The following is a 20,137-nucleotide window of genomic DNA, read 5'->3' as shown; positions in this document are numbered from 1 at the left end:
TTATTGTGTAGTGCTGTGTGTTATTGTGTAGTGCTGTGTGTTATTGTGTAGTGCTGTGTGTTATTGTGTAGTGCTGTGTGTTATTGTGTAGTGCAGTGTGTTATTGTGTAGTGCAGTGTGTTATTGTGTAGTGCAGTGTGTTATTGTGTAGTGCAGTGTGTTATTGTGTAGTGCAGTGTGTTATTGTGTAGTGCAGTGTGTCAGTGTGTTATTGTGTAGTGCTGTGTGTTATTGTGTAGTGCAGTGTGTTATTGTGTAGTGCAGTGTGTTATTGTGTAGTGCTGTGTGTTATTGTGTAGTGCTGTGTGTTATTGTGTAGTGCTGTGTGTTATTGTGTAGTGCTGTGTTGTTATTGTGTAGTGCTGTGTGTTATTGTGTAGTGCTGTGTGTTATTGTGTAGTGCAGTGGTGTTATTGTGTAGTGCAGTGTGTTATTGTGTAGTGCAGTGTGTTATGTGTAGTGCTGTGTGTTATTGTGTAGTGCAGTGAGTTATTGTGTAGTGCTGTGTGTTATTGTGTAGTGCTGTGTGTTATTGTGTAGTGCTGTGTGTTATTGTGTAGTGCTGTGTGTATTGTGTAGTGCTGTGTGTTTATTGTGTAGTGGCGTGTGTTTATTGTGTAGTGCTGTGTGTTATTGTGTAGTGCAGTGTGTTATTGTGTAGTGCAGTGTGTTATTGTGTAGTGCAGTGTGTTATTGTGTAGTGCAGTGAGTTATTGTGTAGTGCTGTGTGTTTATGTGTAGTGCTCGTGTGTTATTGTGTAGTGCAGTGTGTTTATTGTGTAGTGCTGTGTGTTATGTGTTAGTGCTGTGTGTTATTGTGTAGTGCAGTGAGTTATTGTGTAGTGCTGTGTGTTATTGTGTAGTGCTGTGTGTTATTGTGTAGTGCTGTGTGTTATTGTGTAGTGCTGTGTGTTATTGTGTTAGTGCTGTGTTTATTGTGTAGTGCAGTGTGTTATTGTGTAGTGCAGGTGTGTTATTGTGTAGTGCAGTGTGTTATTGTGTAGTGCTGTGTGTTATTGTGTAGTGCAGTGAGTTATTGTGTGTAGTGCTGTGTGTTATTGTGTAGTGCTGTGTGTTATTGTGTAGTGCTGTGTGTTATTGGTAGTGCTGTGTGTTATTGTGTAGTGCCTGTGTGTTATTGTGTAGTGCTTGTGTGTTATTGTGTAGTGCTGTGTGTTATTGTGTAGTGCAGTGTGTTATTGTGTAGTGCAGTGTGTTATTGTGTAGTGCAGTGTGTTATTGTGTCGTGCAGTGTGTTATTGTGTAGTGCAGTGTGTTATTGTGTAGTGCAGTGTGTTATTGTGTAGTGCAGTGTGTTATTGTGTAGTGCTGTGTGTTATTGTGTAGTGCAGTGTGTTATTGTGTAGTGCAGTGTGTTATTGTGTAGTGCTGTGTGTTATTGTGTAGTGCTGTGTGTTATTGTGTAGTGCTGTGTGTTATTGTGTAGTGCTGTGTGTTATTGTGTAGTGCTGTGTGTTATTGTGTAGTGCTGTGTGTTATTGTGTAGTGCTGTGTGTTATTGTGTAGTGCTGTGTGTTATTGTGTAGTGCAGTGAGTTATTGTGTAGTGCTGTGTGTTATTGTGTAGTGCTGTGTGTTATTGTGTAGTGCTGTGTGTTATTGTGTAGTGCTGTGTGTTATTGTGTAGTGCTGTGTGTTATTGTGTAGTGCAGTGAGTTATTGTGTAGTGCTGTGTGTTATTGTGTAGTGCTGTGTGTTATTGTGTAGTGCTGTGTGTTATTGTGTAGTGCTGTGTGTTATTGTGTAGTGCAGTGTGTTATTGTGTAGTGCAGTGTGTTATTGTGTAGTGCAGTGTGTTATTGTGTAGTGCAGTGTGTTATTGTGTAGTGCTGTGTGTTATTGTGTAGTGCTGTGATTTATTGTGTAGTGCTGTGGTGTTATTGTGTAGTGCTGTGTGTTATGTGTAGTGCTGTGTGTTATTGTGTAGTGCTGTGTGTTGTGTAGTGCTGGTGTTATTGTGTAGTGCTGTGTGTTATTGTGTAGTGCTGTGTGTTATTGTGTAGTGCAGTGTGTTATTGTGTAGTGCAGTGTGTTATTGTGTAGTGCAGTGTGTTATTGTGTAGTGCAGTGTGTTATTGTGTAGTGCAGTGTGTTATGGGTAGTGCAGTGTGTTATTGTGTGTAATGTGTTATTGTGTAGTGCAGTGTGTTATTGTGTAGTGCAGTGTGTTATTGTGTAGTGCTGTGTGTTATTGTGTAGTGCTGTGTGTTATTGTGTAGTGCTGTGTGTTATTGTGTAGTGCTGTGTGTTATTGTGTAGTGCTGTGTGTTATTGTGTAGTGCTGTGTGTTATTGTGTAGTGCTGTGTGTTATTGTGTAGTGCAGTGTGTTATTGTGTAGTGCTGTGTGTTATTGTGTAGTGCTGTGTGTTATTGTGTAGTGCAGTGTGTTATTGTGTAGTGCTGTGTGTTATTGTGTAGTGCGTGTGTTATTGTGTAGTGCAGTGTGTTATTGTGTAGTGCAGTGTGTTATTGTGTAGTGCAGGTGTTATTGTGTAGTGCAGTGTGTTATTGTGTAGTGCAGTGTGTTATTGTGTAGTGCAGTGTGTTATTGTGTAGTGCTGTGTGTTATTGTGTAGTGCAGTGTGTTATTGTGTAGTGCAGTGTGTTATTGTGTAGTGCTGTGTGTTATTGTGTAGTGCTGTGTGTTATTGTGTAGTGCTGTGTGTTATTGTGTAGTGCTGTGTGTTATTGTGTAGTGCTGTGTGTTATTGTGTAGTGCTGTGTGTTATTGTGTAGTGCTGTGTGTTTATTGTGTAGTGCTGTGTGTTATTGTGTAGTGCTGTGTGTTATTGTGTAGTGCAGTGTGTTTGTGTAGTGCTGTGTGTTATTGTAGTGCTGTGTGTTATTGTGTAGTGCAGTGTGTTATTGTGTAGTGCTGTGTGTTATTGTGTAGTGCAGTGTGTTATTGTGTAGTGCAAGTGTGTTATTGTGTAGTGCTGTGTGTTTATTGTGTAGTGCTGTGTGTTATTGTGTAGTGCTGTGTGTTATTGTGTAGTGCTGTGTGTTATTGTGTAGTGCAGTGTGTTATTGTGTAGTGCAGTGTGTTATTGTGTAGTGCTGTGTGTTATTGTGTAGTGCTGTGTGTTATTGTGTAGTGCAGTGTGTTATTGTGTAGTGCAGTGTGTTATTGTGTAGTGCTGTGGTTATGTGTAGTGCTGTGTGTTATTGTGTAGTTGCCTGTGTGTTATTGTGTAGTGCAGTGTGTTATTGTGTAGTGCAGTGTGTTATTGTGTAGTGCAGTGTGTTATTGTGTAGTGCAGTGTGTTATTGTGTAGTGCAGTGTGTTATTGTGTAGTGCTGTGTGTTATTGTGTAGTGCTGTGTGTTATTGTGTAGTGCAGTGTGTTATTGTGTAGTGCAGTGTGTTATTGTGTAGTGCTGTGTGTTATTGTGTAGTGCTGTGTGTTATTGTGTAGTGCTGTGTGTTATTGTGTAGTGCTGTGTGTTATTGTGTAGTGCAGTGAGTTATTGTGTAGTGCAGTGTGTTATTGTGTAGTGCTGTGTGTTATTGTGTAGTGCTGTGTGTTATTGTGTAGTGCTGTGTGTTATTGTGTAGTGCTGTGTGTTATTGTGTAGTGCTGTGTGTTATTGTGTAGTGCAGTGTGTTATTGTGTAGTGCTGTGTGTTATTGTGTAGTGCTGTGTGTTATTGTGTAGTGCAGTGTGTTATTGTGTAGTGCTGTGTGTTATTGTGTAGTGCTGTGTGTTATTGTGTAGTGCTGTGTGTTATTGTGTGTGCTGTGTGTTATTGTGTAGTGCTGTGTGTTATTGTGTAGTGCTGTGTGTATTGTGTAGTGCTGTGTTGTTATTGTGTAGTGCTAAGTTGTGTTATTGTGTAGTGCTGTGTGTTATTGTGTAGTGCCTGTGTGTTATTGTGTAGTGCAGTGTGTGTTATTGTGTAGTGCTGTGTGTTATTGTGTAGTGCAGTGTGTTATTGTGTAGTGCTGTGTGTTATTGTGTAGTGCCTGTGTGTTATTGTGTAGTGCTGTGTGTTATTGTGTAGTGCAGTGTGTTATTGTGTAGTGCAGTGTGTTATTGTGTAGTGCAGTGTGTTATTGTGTAGTGCAGTGTGTTATTGTGTAGTGCTGTGTGTTATGTGTAGTGCTGTGTGTTATTGTGTAGTGCTGTGTGTTATTGGTGTAGTGCTGTGTGTTATTGTGTAGTGCTGTGTGTTATTGTGTAGTGCAGTGTGTTATTGTGTAGTGCTGTGTGTTATTGTTGTAGTGCTGTGTGTTATTGTGTAGTGCAGTGTGTTATTGTGTAGTGCAGTGTGTTATTTGTGTAGTGCTGTGTGTTATTGTGTAGTGCGTGTGTTATTGTGTAGTGCAGTGTGTTATTGTGTAGTGCAGTGTGTTATTGTGTAGTGCTGTGTGTTATTGTGTAGTGCTGTGTGTTATTGTGTAGTGCTGTGTGTTATTGTGTAGTGCTGTGTGTTATTGTGTAGTGCAGTGAGTTATTGTGTAGTGCAGTTGTGTTATTGTGTAGTGCTGTGTGTTATTGTGTAGTGCTGTGTGTTATTGTGTAGTGCTGTTGTGTTATTGTGTAGTGCTGTGTGTTATTGTGTAGTGCTGTGTGTTATTGTGTAGTGCAGTGTGTTATTGTGTAGTGCTGTGTGTTATTGTGTAGTGCTGTGTGTTATTGTGTAGTGCATGTGTTATTGTGTAGTGCTGTGTGTTATTGTGTAGTGCTGTGTGTTATTGTGTAGTGCCTGTGTGTTATTGTGTAGTGCGTGTGTTATTGTGTAGTGCTGTGTGTTATTGTGTAGTGCTGTGTGTTATTGTTGTAGTGCTGTGAGTTATTGTGTAGTGGCAGTGTGTTATTGTGTAGTGCTGTGTGTTATTGTGTAGTGCTGTGTGTTATTGTGTAGTGCTGTGTGTTATTGTGTAGTGCAGTGTGTTATTGTGTAGTGCTGTGTGTTATGTGTAGTGCGTGGTGTTATTGTGTAGTGCCTGTGTGTTATTGTGTGTGCTGTGTGTTATTGTGTAAGTGCTGTGTGTTATGTGTAGTGCAGTGTTTATTGTGTAGTGCAGTGTGTTATTGTGTAGTGCAGTGTGTTATTGTGTAGTGCAGTGTGTTATTGTGTAGTGCTGTGTGTTATTGTGTAGTGCTGTGTGTTATTGTGTAGTGCTGTGTGTTATTGTGTAGTGCGTGTGTTATTGTGTAGGCTTGTGTTATTGTGTAGTGCTGTGTGTTATTGTGTAGTGCTGTGTGTTATGTGTAGTGCTGTTGTGTTATTGGTGTAGTGCTGTGTGTTATTGTGTAGTGCAGTGTGTTATTGTGTAGTGCAGTGTGTTATATCTAGTGCGTGTGTTATTATCTATGTGCAGTGTGTTATTGTGTAGTGCAGTGTGTTATTGTGTAGTGCAGTGTGTTATTGTGTAGTGCAGTGTGTTATTGTGTAGTGCAGTGTGTTATTGTGTAGTGCAGTGTGTTATTGTGTAGTGCAGTGTGTTATTGTGTAGTGCAGTGTGTTATTGTGTAGTGCTGTGTGTTATTGTGTAGTGGCTGTGTGTTATTGTGTAGTGCAGTGTGTATTGTGTAGTGCAGTGAGTTATTGTGTAGTGCAGTGTGTTATTGTGTAGTGCAGTGTGTTATTGTGTAGTGCTGTGTGTTATTGTGTAGTGCTGTGTGTGTTATTGTGTAGTGCGTGTGTATTGTGTAGTGCAGTGTGTTATTGTGTAGTGCAGTTATTGTGTAGTGCAGTGTGTTATGTGTGTAGTGCTGTGTGTTATGTGTAGTGCTGTGTGTTATTGTGTAGTGCAGTGTGTTATTGTGTAGTGCAGTGAGTTATTGTGTAGTGCAGTGTGTTATTGTGTAGTGCAGTGTGTTATTGTGTAGTGCTGTGTGTTATTGTGTAGTGCTGTGTGTTATTGTGTAGTGCAGTGTGTTATTGTGTAGTGCTGTGTGTTATTGTGTAGTTGCTGTGTGTTTATTGTGTAGTGCTGTGTGTTATTGTGTAGTGCAGTGTGTTATTGTGTAGTGCTGTGTGTTATTGTGTAGTGCAGTGTGTTCTTGTGTAGTGCTGTGTGTTATTGTGTAGTGCAGTGTGTTATTGTGGTAGTGCTGTGTGTTATTGTGTAGTGCTGTGTGTTATTGTGTAGTGCTGTGTGTTATTGTGTAGTGCAGTGAGTTATTGTGTAGTGCTGTGTGTTATTGTGTAGTGCAGTGAGTTATTGTGTAGTGCTGTGTGTTATTGTGTAGTGCTGTGTGTATTGTGTAGTGCTGTGTGTTATTGTGTAGTGCCGTGTGTTATTGTGTAGTGCTGTGTGTTATTGTGTAGTGCAGTGAGTTATTGTGTAGTGCTGTGTGTATTGTGTAGTGCTGTGTGTTATTGTGTAGTGCTGTGTGTTATTGTGTAGTGCTGTGTGTTATTGTGTAGTGCTGTGTGTTATTGTGTAGTGCTGTGTGTTATTGTGTAGTGCTGTGGTTATTGTGTAGTGCAGTGTGTTATTGTGTAGTGCTGTGTGTTATTGTGTAGTGCTGTGTGTTATTGTGTAGTGCTGTGTGTTATTGTGTAGTGCAGTGTGTTATTGTGTAGTGCTGTGTGTTATTGTGTAGTGCTGTGTGTTATTGTGTAGTGCTGTGTGTTATTGTGTAGTGCTGTGTGATATTGTGTAGTGCAGTGTGTTATTGTGTAGTGCTGTGTGTTATTGTGTAGTGCTGGTGGTGTTGTTATGTGTAGTGCTGTGAGTTATTGTGTAGTGCAGTGTGTTATTGTGTAGTGCTGTGTGTTATTGTGTAGTGCTGTGTGTTATTGTGTAGTGCTGTGTGTTATTGTGTAGTGCTGTGTGTTATTGTGTAGTGCTGTGTGTTATTGTGTAGTGCTGTGTGTTATGTGTAGTGCTGTGGTGTTATTGTGTAGTGCTGTGTGTTATTGTGTAGTGCTGTGTGTTATTGTGTAGTGCTGTGTGTTATTGTGTAGTGCAGTGAGTTATTGTGTAGTGCTGTGTGTTATTGTGTGTAGTGCTGTGTGTTATTGTGTAGTGCAGTGTGTTATTGTGTAGTGCTGTGTGTTATTGTGTAGTGCTGTGTGTTATTGTGTAGTGCTTGTGTGTATGTGTGTAGTGCTGTGTGTTATTGTGTAGTGCTGTGTGTTATTGTGTAGTGCTGTGTGTTATTGTGTAGTGCTGTGTGTTATTGTGTAGTGCTGTGTGTTATTGTGTAGTGCAGTGAGTTATTGTGTAGTGCTGTGTGTTATTGTGTAGTGCTGTGTGTTATTGTGTAGTGCAGTGTGTTATTGTGTAGTGCTGTGTGTTATTGTGTAGTGCAGTGAGTTATTGTGTAGTGCTGTGTGTTATTGTGTAGTGCAGTGAGTTATTGTGTAGTGCTGTGTGTTATTGTGTAGTGCTGTGTGTTATTGTGTAGTGCTGTGTGTTATGGTAGTGCTGTGTGTTATTGTGTAGTGCAGTGAGTTATTGTGTAGTGCTGTGTGTTATTGTGTAGTGCTGTGTGTTATTGTGTAGTGCAGTGTGTTATTGTGTAGTGCTGTGTGTTATGTGTAGTGCTGTGTGTTATTGTGTAGTGCTGTGTGTTATTGTGTAGTGCTGTGTGTTATTTGTGTAGTGCAGTGAGTTATTGTGTAGTGCTGTGTGTTATTGTGTAGTGCTGTGTGTTATTGTGTAGTGCTGTGTGTTATTGTGTAGTGCTGTGTGTTTGAGTGCTGTGTGTTATTGTGTAGTGCTGTGTGTTATTGTGTAGTGCTGTGTGTTATTGTGTAGTGCCTGTCTCTTATTGTGTAGTGCTGTGTGTTATTGTGTAGTGCTGTGTGTTATTGTGTAGTGCTGTGTGTTATTGTGTAGTGCTGTGTGTTATTGTGTAGTGCTGGTGTTTATTGTGTAGTGCTTCCGTGTTCTTTCGTGTAGTGCCCTGTGTGTTAAGTGTGTTTGTTCAGTGCCTGTGTGGTTATTTGGTGTATGTGCAGTGTGTTACTCTGTTGTAGTTCTGTGTGTTATTGTGTAGTTGCTGTGTGTTATTGGTGTAGTGCCTGTGTGTTATTGGTGTAGTGCCTGTTGTGTTATTGTGTAGTGCTCGTCCGTGGCCTTATTGTGTAGTGCATCGTGTGTTATTCCGTGTAGTGCAGTGTGTTATTGTGTAGTCTTCGTGTGTTATTGTGTAGTCTCGTGTGTTCATTGTTGTAGTGCTGGTGTGGCCGTTACTTGTGTAGTGCTTGGTGAGTTATTGTGTAGTGCAGTGAGTTATTGTGTAGTGCAGTGTGTTATGTGTAGTGCAGTGTGTTTATTGTGTAGTGCTGTGTGTTATTGTGTAGTGCTGTGTGTTATTGTGTAGTGCTGTGTGTTATTGTGTAGTGCTGTGTGTTATTGTGTAGTGCAGTGAGTTATTGTGTAGTGCTGTGTGTTATTGTGTAGTGCTGTGTGTTATTGTGTAGTGCAGTGAGTTATTGTGTAGTGCAGTGAGTTATTGTGTAGTGCTGTGTGTTATTGTGTAGTGCTGTGTGTTATTGTGTAGTGCTGTGTGTTATTGTGTAGTGCTGTGTGTTATTGTGTAGTGCTGTGTGTTATTGTGTAGTGCTGTGTGTTATTGTGTAGTGCTGTGTGTTATTGTGTAGTGCCGTGTGTTATTGTGTAGTGCTGTGTGTTATTGTGTAGTGCAGTGTGTTATTGTGTAGTGCTGTGTGTTATTGTGTAGTGCTGTGTGTTATTGTGTAGTGCTGTGTGTTATTGTGTAGTGCTGTGTGTTATTGTGTAGTGCTGTGTGTTATTGTGTAGTGCAGTGTGTTATTGTGTAGTGCTGTGGGTTATTGTGTAGTGCTGTGTGTTATTGTGTAGTGCAGTGTGTTATTGTGTAGTGCTGTGTGTTATTGTGTAGTGCTGTGTGTTATTGTGTAGTGCTGTGTGTTATTGTGTAGTGCAGTGTGTTTATTGTGTAGTGCTGTGTGTTATTGTGTAGTGCTGTGTGTTATTGTGTAGTGCAGTGAGTTATTGTGTTAGTGCAGTGAGTTATTGTGTAGTGCAGTGTGTTATTGTGTAGTGCAGTGAGTTTATTGTGTAGTGCAGTGAGTTATTGTGTAGTGGCAGTGTGTTATTGTGTAGTGCAGTGTGTTATTGTGTAGTGCAGTGAGTTATTGTGTAGTGCAGTGTGTTATTGTGTAGTGCAGTGTGTTATTGTGTAGTGCAGTGTGTTATTGTGTAGTGCAGTGAGTTATTGTGTAGTGCAGTGAGTTATTGTGTAGTGCAGTGTGTTATTGTGTAGTGCAGTGAGTTATTGTGTAGTGCAGTGTGTTATTGTGTAGTGCAGTGAGTTATTGTGTAGTGCTGTGTGTTATTGTGTAGTGCAGTGAGTTATTGTGTAGTGCAGTGAGTTATTGTGTAGTGCAGTGTGTTATTGTGTAGTGCAGTGTGTTATTTTCTAATGCAGTGAGTTATTGTGTAGTGCAGTGAGTTATTGTGTAGTGCAGTGTGTTCTTGTGTAGTGCAGTGTGTTCTTGTGTAGTGCAGTGAGTTATTGTGTAGTGCAGTGAGTTATTGTGTAATGCAGTGAGTTATTGTGTAGTGCAGTGTGTTCTTGTGTAGTGCAGTGAGTTCTTGTGTAGTGCAGTGTGTTCTTGTGTAGTGCAGTGAGTTATTGTGTAGTGCAGTGAGTTATATTCTAGTGCAGTGTGAATCAGACATGCTTGTAGTGAGGGTGCTCTACAGTTAACATACACTAACGGCTCTGGCCGATTCTCTCCGTGGTTTCCTTCCCACAATTCCCCCAGTGGCAGTTCAAAGTCTGCTAGCTCCAGTCATCAGGGATCCATGCACCTTACAATTCAAAATCAGCCAACCAATGAGAGTCCACGAAGACAGCAACAACCGCTAGTGACCTTTACGCAACAAAAGACAAACAGGCTGATTCAACCCGCTGCCCCTCCTTCCTTCCCTCACTCCCTCCCTCCCTCCACGGTCAACCCAAACACATGGTTAACACTGTCAACCCAAACACATGGTTAACACTGTCACCCCAAAAACATGGTTAACACTGTCACCCCAAACACATGGTTAACACTGTCAACCCAAGCACATGGTTAACACTGTCAACCCAAGCACATGGTTAACACTGTCAACCCAAACACATGGTTAACACTGTCAACCCAAACACATGGTTAACACTGTCAACCCAAACACATGGTTAACACTGTCAACCCAAACACATGGTTAACACTGTCACCCCAAACACATGGTTAACACTGTCAACCCAAGCACATGGTTAACACTGTCAACCCAAGCACATGGTTAACACTGTCAACCCAAACACATGGTTAACACTGTCAACCCAAACACATGGTTAACACTGTCAACCCAAACACATGGTTAACACTGTCAACCCAAACACATGGTTAACACTGTCAACCCAAGCACATGGTTAACACTGTCAACCCAACCACATGGTTAACACTGTCAACCCAACCACATGGTTAACACTGTCAACCCAAGCACATGGTTAACACTGTCAACCCAAGCACATGGTTAACACTGTCAACCCAACCACATGGTTAACACTGTCAACCCAAACACATGGTTAACACTGTCAACCCAACCACATGGTTAACACTGTCAACCCAAGCACATGGTTAACACTGTCAATCCAACCACATGGTTAACACTGTCAACCCAAACACATGGTTAATACTGTCAACCCAAACACATGGTTAACACTGTCAACCCAACCACATGGTTAACACTGTCAACCCAAGCACATGGTTAACACTGTCAACCCAAACACATGGTTAACACTGTCAACCCAAGCACATGGTTAACACTGTCAACCCAACCACATGGTTAACACTGTCAACCCAACCACATGGTTAACACTGTCAACCCAAGCACATGGTTAACACTGTCAACCCAAGCACATGGTTAACACTGTCAACCCAAGCACATGGTTAACACTGTCAACCCAACCACATGGTTAACACTGTCACCCCAACCACATGGTTAACACTGTCAACCCAAGCACATGGTTAACACTGTCAACCCAAGCACATGGTTAACACTGTCAACCCAACCACATGGTTAACACTGTCAACCCAAGCACATGGTTAACACTGTCAACCCAAGCACATGGTTAACACTGTCAACCCAACCACATGGTTAACACTGTCACCCCAACCACATGGTTAACACTGTCAACCCAAGCACATGGTTAACACTGTCAACCCAAGCACATGGTTAACACTGTCAACCCAACCACATGGTTAACACTGTCAACCCAAGCACATGGTTAACACTGTCAACCCAAACACATGGTTAACACTGTCAACCCAAGCACATGGTTAACACTGTCAACCCAACCACATGGTTAACACTGTCAACCCAAACACATGACAAGTGAAGGGTGGTTCTTTCAAATATTTGATTTGATGGGGAAAGATACTGTCAACAACATGGACACAGTAAATCATCAGACAACTGCATTTTATCATCAAGATTAACAGAAACACTATTACACAATGTCTATTTGAAAAGCAACCATAGGTGTAAGCCTCTCTTCTCTCTGTGTATTAGACTGCTCCAGTGTCTGTCTGGTTGATGGCCATCTCTCTGTGTCTGTCTGGTTGATGGCCATCTCTCTGTATCTGTCTGGTTGATGGCCATCTCTCTGTGTCTGTCTGGTTGATGGCCATCTCTCTGTGTCTGTCTGGTTGATGGCCATCTCTCTGTGTCTGTCTGGTTGATGGCCATCTCTCTGTGTCTGTCTGGTTGATGGCCATCTCCCTGTGTCTGTCTGGTTGATGGCCATCTCTCTGTGTCTGTCTGGTTGATGGCCATCTCTCTGTGTCTGTCTGGTTGATGGCCATCTCTCTGTGTCTGTCTGGTTGATGGCCATCTCTCTGTGTCTATCTCTCATTGGGTTATAGAGCCTGGTTGATGGACATCTCTCTGTGTCTGTCTCATTGGGTCATAGAGCCTGGTTTATGGGCCTTCTAGTCTCTACGTCCTGCTTTAAGACTGAACGAGTTCTCTAATGTCTGAGTCATGTTATCTCTGAAGCACCCTTTGATAAGCTCTTCAACACCCCCTCCTCTCCCTCTCACCCCCAGGGTTTCACTACTCAGGTTTTGAGTTACCATGGCAACAGTGATCTCTTTGGGGGAGACCAGTAGACCCCAACAGTTCTTTCTCTGTGACAATCCACCACCCCATTTCCCCTCTGACACACAATCACTTCTCCGGGGAAAGGGGAACATAGGGTTTGGGTACATAGGGATTTGGGTTGGGGTTTTAAAAGAGAAGTGAAAACCAAGGGATTAGCATAAGGGCTTCAGACTAGTGGTGATGATGGTTAAATGTCCCCTCAGTGGGACATGGACGACTTTCCTTAATAGAAGTAACCATGACTTCTGCTCTGTATCAGATAATTCTACAGGAGGATGTCAGACCAATCGTCTGTGAGCTGAAGCGCAGTTGAGTCCTGCAGCAAGACAATGATCCAATGAGCCAAAACACACAATCAAGTCTACATGAGAATGGCTAAAAAGCAACACATTTGAAGTTTTGGAATGGCCTAGTCAAAGTCCAGACCTAATCCCATTATTGATGTTATGGCAGGACTTTAAACGAGCAGTTCATGCTTGAAAACCCACAACTGTCGCTGATTTCAAGCAGTTCCTGACTGATGTCATCTAGACTAGACTATGTCCGGACTGTGAGACGCATAAGACAACGCTACAGGGAGACAGGATGGACAACTGATCGTCCTCGCTGTGGCAGACCACGTGTAACAACACCTGCACAGGATTGGTACATCTGAACATCACACCTGTGGGACAGGTACAGGATGGACAACTGATCGTCCTCGCTGTGGCAGACCACGTGTAACAACACCTGCACAGGATCGGTACATCTGAACATCACACCTGTGGGACAGGTACAGGATGGACAACTGATCGTCCTCGCTGTGGCAGACCACGTTTAACAACACCTGCACAGGATCGGTACATCTGAACATCACACCTGTGGGACAGGTACAGGATGGACAACTGATCGTCCTCGCAGTGGCAGACCATGTGTAACAACACCTGCACAGGATCGGTACATCTGAACATCACACCTGCGCTACAGGGAGACAGGATGGACAATTGATCGTCCTCACTGTGGCAGACCACGTGTAACAACACCTGCACAGGATCGGTACATCTGAACATCACACCTGTGGGACAGGTACAGGATGGACAACTGATCGTCCTCGCAGTGGCAGACCATGTGTAACAACACCTGCACAGGATCGGTACATCTGAACATCACACCTGCGGGACAGGTACAGGATGGACAACTGATCGTCCTCACAGTGGCAGACCACGTGTAACAACACCTGCACAGGATCGGTACATCCGAATATCACACCTGTGGACAGGTACAGGATGGACAACTGATCGTCCTCGCAGTGGCAGACCACGTGTAACAACACCTGCACAGGATCGGTACATCTGAACATCACACCTGTGGACAGGGAGACAGGATGGACAACTGATCGTCCTCGCAGTGGCAGACCACGTGTAACAACACCTGCACAGGATCGGTACATCTGAACATCACACCTGTGGACAGGTACAGGATGGACAACTGATCGTCCTCGCTGTGGCAGACCACGTGTAACAACACCTGCACAGGATCGGTACATCTGAACATCACACCTGTGGACAGGTACAGGATGGCAACAACAACTGCCCGAGTTACACCAGGAACACACAATCCCTGCATCAGTGCTCAGACGGTCCGAGATAGGCTGAGAGAGGCTAGACTTGGAGCTTGTTGGCCTGTTGTAAGGCAGGTCCTCACCAGACATCACCGGCAACAACGTCGCCTATAGGCACAAACCCACCGTCGCTGGACCAGACAGGACTGGAAAAAAGTGCTCTTCACTGACAAGTCGTGGTTTTGTCTTACCAGGGGTGATGGTCGAATTTGCGCTTATCGTCGGAGGAATGAGCGTTACACCGAGGCCTGTACTCTGGAACGGGATCGATTTAGAGGTGGAGGGTCCTTCATAGTCTGGGGCACTGTGTCACAGCATCATCGGACTGAGCTTGTTGTCATTGCAGGCAATCTCAACGCTGTGCATTACAGGGAAGACATCCTCCTCCCTCATGTGGTACCCTTCCTGCAGGCTCATCCTGACATGACCCTCCAGCATGACAATGCCACCAGCCATACTGCTCGTTCTGGGTGTGATTTCCAGCAAGACAGGAATGTCAGTGTTCTGCCATGGCCATCAAAGAACCCGGATCTCAATCCCATTGAGCATGTCTGGGACCTGTTGGATCGGAGGGTGAGGGCTAGGGCCATTCCCCCCCAGAAATGTCCGGGAACTTGCAGGTGCCATGGTGGAAGAGTGGGGTAACATCTCACAGCAAGAACTGGCAAATCTGGTGCAGTCCATGAGGAGGAGATGCACTGCAGTACTTAATGCAGCTGGTGGCCACATCAGAATCTGACTGTTACTTTTGATTTTGACCTTTGTTCAGGGACACATTATTCCATTTCTGTTAGTCACATGTCTGTGAAACTTGTTCAGTTTATGCCTCAGTTGTTGAATCTTGTTATGGTCATACAAATATTTACACATGTTAAGTTTGCTGAAAATAAACAAAGTTGACAGTGAGAGGACGTTTCTTTTTTTGCTGAGTTTAGATGGCCCAGTTCTCAAAAATAAACAAATGATGGTAGAGCTGTATTCTCAGGTGGGCGTCACTTAAAACTTGCCACATTCATAAAAATTACTTTCAAGCCCACTTGAATCAACCAATCAGTCAGTCCTTCAGTCAAACAATCAGTCAGTCAGTCAGTCAACCAATCAGTCAGTCAATCAACCAATCAGTCTGTTAGTCAACCAATCAGTCAGTCAATCAATCAATCAATCACGTCCACTTGAAGATCCTCCTGATGAGTCTGACTAGTGAGTTGTCCCTGACGGCACGTGAGGTCCTTTCCCATAGATTGTCCTCTTTCCACATGCCCTGCCTCTTCCACTCGGCCTTGACCTCTGCCATGAGCAGCAGTTGGTGGAGCCGCAGTTAGAGACGGAACTGGGAGTGGAGTCCAGAGACTGGGATGGTTCGTGCCAGACCCAACCTTTACACCTCCTAATTCAGACACAGACTCCTCATTGACCCCTGGGGGAGAGAGAACCAAGGGAGACTAAAAACGCTTATCTGTAGGTTCCATCGTCTTCAACATGCAGTTAATTCACTAGCTTTAAGCACCAACTGTCAGAGCAGCTCACAGATTACTGCACCTGTACATAGCCCACCTATAATTTAGCCCAAACAACTACCTCTTTCCCAACTGTATTTTATTTATTTATTTATTTTGCTCCTTTGCAGTCCCATTATTTTTATTTGTACCTTGCACATTCTTCCATTGCAAAACTACCATTCCAGTGTTTTACTTGCTATATTGTATTTACTTTGCCACCATGGCCTTTTTTGCCTTTACCTCCCTTCTCACCTCATTTGCTCACATCATATATAGACTTGTTTATACTGTATTATTGACTGTATGTTTGTTTTACTCCATGTGTAACTCTGTGTCATTGTATCTGTCGAACTGCTTTGCTTTATCTTGGCCAGGTCGCAATTGTAAATGAGAACTTGTTCTCAACTTGCCTACCTGGTTAAATAAAGGTAAAATAAATAAATACATAAAATTAATTAATACAGTCATAAAGAGTGCTGAGGACATAAGAGAGTCAGCAACTAACTAATGTTACTCCACTCACAGACAGTACACACAGCCCAATTCGGATATTTTTACCACTAATTGGTCTTTTGACCAATCACATCAGATCGTTTCACGTCAGATATTTTTCAGAGTTGACCTGATTGGTCAAATACCAATTAGTGGAAGAAAAAAAAAAATCGGAATTGGGCTGTAACTGTAACTGACCCTACAGTAACTGACCCTGCTAATAGACACATACAGTAACTGACCCAGCTAACAGACACAGACAGTAGCTGACCCTGCTAACAGACACAGACAGTAACTGACCCTGCTAACAGACAGACAGTAACTGACCCTGCTAATAGACACAGACAGTAACTGACCGTACTAACAGACAGACAGTAACTGACCCTGCTAACAGACACAGACAGTAACTTACCCTGCTAACAGACAGACAGTAACTGACCCTGCTAATAGACAGACAGTAACTGACCCTGCTAACAGCCAGACAGTAACTGACCCTGCTAACAGACAGACACAGTAACTGGCCCTGCTAACAGACAGACAGTAACTGACCCTGCTAGCAGCCAGACAGTAACTAACCCTGCTAACAGCCAGACAGTAACTGACCCTGCTAACAAACAGACAGTAACTGACCCTGCTAACAAACAGACAGTAACTGACCCTGCTAACAGACAGACAGTAACTGACCCTGCTAACAGACAGACAGTAACTGACCCTGCTAACAGCCAGACAGTAACTGACCCTGCTAACAAACAGACAGTAACTGACCCTGCTAACAAACAGACAGTAACTGACCCTGCTAACAGACAGACAGTAACTGACCCTGCTAACAGACAGACAGTAACTGACCCTGCTAACAGTCAGACAGTAACTGACCCTGCTAACAGACAGACAGTAACTGACCCTGCTAACAGCCAGACAGTATATGACCCTGCTAACAGCCAGACAGTAACTGACCCTGCTAACAGCCAGACAGTAACTGACCCTGCTAACAGCCAGACAGTAACTGACCCTGCTAACAGCCAGACAGTAACTGACCCTGCTAACAGACAGACGGCAACTGACCCTGCTAACAGACAGACGGCAACTGACCCTGCTAACAGACCGACAGTAACTGACCCTGCTAACAGACACAGTAACTGACCCTGCTAACAGACAGACAGTAAGACAGACTGTTGAAAGATATAGTAGCAGACATGCACTATGCAAAGCTGTACAACGACAGCAGTCTAGATACTGTATTATTTAAAGCACAGACAAAGAAATACATGCAAAAATAAAAACTGTGGCCAGAGACCAAGCCTGTGTCGTAAGACAACAGGAGGTCAAAGAGACCACATACACAAAATAGTCCAAATTGGTGACATGAAATGAATAAAATAACTTGATTCAAAAAAAAAAAAAAAAAAAAAAAAGTGGTGCGTGCATATGTATTCGCCCCCTTTGCTATGAAGCACCTAAATAAGATCTGGTGCAACCAATTACCCTCAGAAGTCACATAATTAGTTAAATAAAGTTCACCTGTGTGCAATCTAAGTGTCATATTATCTCAGTATACATACACCTGTTCTGAAAGGCCCCAGAGTCTGCAACACTACTAAGCAAGGGGCACCACCAAGCAAGCGGCACTATGAAGACCAAGGAGCTCTCCAAACAGGTCGTGGAGAAGTACAGATCAGGTTTGGGTTATAAAAAAATATCTGAAACTTTGAACATCCCACGGAGCACCATTAAATCCATTATAAAAAATTTGAAAGAATGTGGCACCACAACAAACCGGGCAAGGAGGGCATTGATCAGAGAGGCAACAAAGAAACCAAAGATAACCCTGAAGGAGCTGCAAAGCTCCACAGCGGAGATTGGAGCATCTGTCCATAGGACCACTTTAAACCGTACACTCCACAGAGCTGGGCTTTACGGAAGAGTGGCCAGAAAAAAAGCCATTGCTTAAAGAAAGAAATAAGCAAACACATTTCGTGTTCGCCAAAAGGCACATGGGAGACTCCCCAAACATATGGAAGGAGGTACTCTGGTCAGATAAGACTAAAAATGAGCTTTTTGGCCATCAAGGAAAATGCTGTGTCTAGCGCAAACCCAACACCTCTCATCACCCCGAGAACAACATCCCCACAGTGAAGCATGGTGGTGGCAGCATCATGTTGTGGGGATGTTTTCCATCGGCAGGGACTGGGAAACTGGTCAGAATTGAAGGAATGATGGGTGGCGCTAAATACAGGGACATTTTTGAGGGAAACCTGTTTCAGTCTTTCAGAGATTTGAGAGTGGGACAGAGGTTCACCTTCCAGCAGGACAATGACCCTAAAAATATTGCTAAAGCAACACTCGAGTGGTTTAAGGGGAAACATTTTAATGTCTTGGAATGGCCTTGTCAAAGCCCAGACCTCAATCCAATTGAGAAGGTGTGGTATGATTGCTGTACACCAGCGGAACCCATCCAACTTGAAGGAGCTGGAGCAGTTTTGCCTTGAAGAATGTGGAAATATCCCAGTGGCTAGATGTGGCACGCTTATAGAGGCATACCCCAAGAGACATGCAGCTGTAATTGCTGCAAAAGGTGGCTCTACAAGTATTGACTTTGGGGGGTGATAGTTATGCACGTACCAAGTTTTGTTTTTGTGTCTTATTGTGTCTTATTTAATAAATAAATAAACATATTGCATCTTCAAAATGCAATAAATCAAATGATACAAGCCCCCCAAAAATCGATTTTAATTCCAGGTTGTCAGGAAACAAAATAGGAAAAATGCCACAGGGGGTGAATACTTTCGCAAGCCACTGTAGCTGAAAGAGCAGTATCTAATAGCGTCAGTTTGACTGCAGGGCAGAACCATAACTTAATACTGCAGCTAGCCTCTTCTCTAACAGGGTTACTATGCTCACTCAGTCCGATGAAGGGAGCTAAACTAAATATTGTGGGCAGAAGGCATGAAACTCACTCACTCTTTAGAAAAATGTTTGTCTTAATTAGATAAAGATGAAAACGATGGTCGCGCTTTATCAGACAACAAGCCATGATCCTATATGTATCAAATTACATTCATTGGATTAAAGTAGTGTTTGGTTTTAGGATATATAAAAACTGTCTCTACAGGAGAGACCAACCATTAGGTTGACTACAATACTTCAGCAAACATCAAAGCCAGGTTCCCTTCCACTCAAGCAAACAGCATAGTTAAAGAGAGCAGCAGATGGTCTATGGCTGACAGTTATGTTAAAGAGAGCAGCAGATGGTCTATGGCTGACAGTTATGTTAAAGAGAGCAGCAGATGGTCTATGGCTGACAGTTATGTTAAAGAGAGCAGCAGATGGTCTATGGCTGACAGTTATGTTAAAGAGAGCAGCAGATGGTCTATGGCTGACAGTTATGTTAAAGAGAGCAGCAGATGGTCTATGGCTGACAGTTATTTTAAAGAGAGCAGCAGACGGTCTATGGCTGACACAGTTATGTTAAAGAGAGCAGCAGATGGTCTATGGCTGACACAGTCATGTTAAAGAGAGCAGCAGATGGTCTATGGCTGACAGTCATGTTAAAGAGAGCAGCAGACGGTCTATGGCTGACAGTCATGTTAAAGAGAGCAGCAGACGGTCTATGGCTGACACAGTTATGTTAAAGAGAGCAGCAGACGGTCTATGGCTGACACAGTTATGTTAAAGAGAGCAGCAGATGGTCTATGGCTGACACAGTCATGTTAAAGAGAGCAGCAGATGGTCTATGGCTGACACAGTCATGTTAAAGAGAGCAGCAGATGGTCTATGACTGACAGTCATGTTAAAGAGAGCAGCAGATGGTCTATGGCTGACACAGTCATGTTAAAGAGAGCAGCAGACGGTCTATGGCTGACAGTTATGATAAAGACTGCAGCAGATGGTCTATGGCTGACAGTTATGTTAAAGAGAGCAGCAGACGGTCTATGGCTGACAGTTATGTTAAAGAGAGCAGCAGATGGTCTGGCTGACACAGTTATGTTAAAGAGAGCAGCAGACAGTCTATGGCTGACAGTTATGTTAAAGAGAGCAGCAGATGGTCTATGGCTGACACAGTCATGTTAAAGAGAGCAGCAGACGGTCTATGGCTGACACAGTCATGTTAAAGAGTGCAGCAGATGGTCTATGGCTGACAGTTATGTTAAAGAGATCAGCAGACGGTCTATGGCTGACACAGTCATGTTAAAGAGAGCAGCAGACGGTCTATGGCTGACACAGTTATGTTAAAGAGAGCAGCAGACGGTCTATGGCTGACAGTCATGTTAAAGAGAGCAGCAGATGGTCTATGGCTGACAGTCATGTTAAAGAGAGCAGCAGACGGTCTATGGCTGACACAGTCATGTTAAAGAGAGCAGCAGACGGTCTATGGCTGAAAGTTATGTTAAAGAGTGCAGCAGATGGTCTATGGCTGACAGTCATGTTAAAGAGA

This window comes from Oncorhynchus kisutch, linkage group LG15, assembly GCF_002021735.2.
Source record: "Oncorhynchus kisutch isolate 150728-3 linkage group LG15, Okis_V2, whole genome shotgun sequence".
NCBI lineage: Eukaryota > Metazoa > Chordata > Actinopteri > Salmoniformes > Salmonidae > Oncorhynchus > Oncorhynchus kisutch.
Note: the sequence above shows the minus strand (reverse complement) of the source record.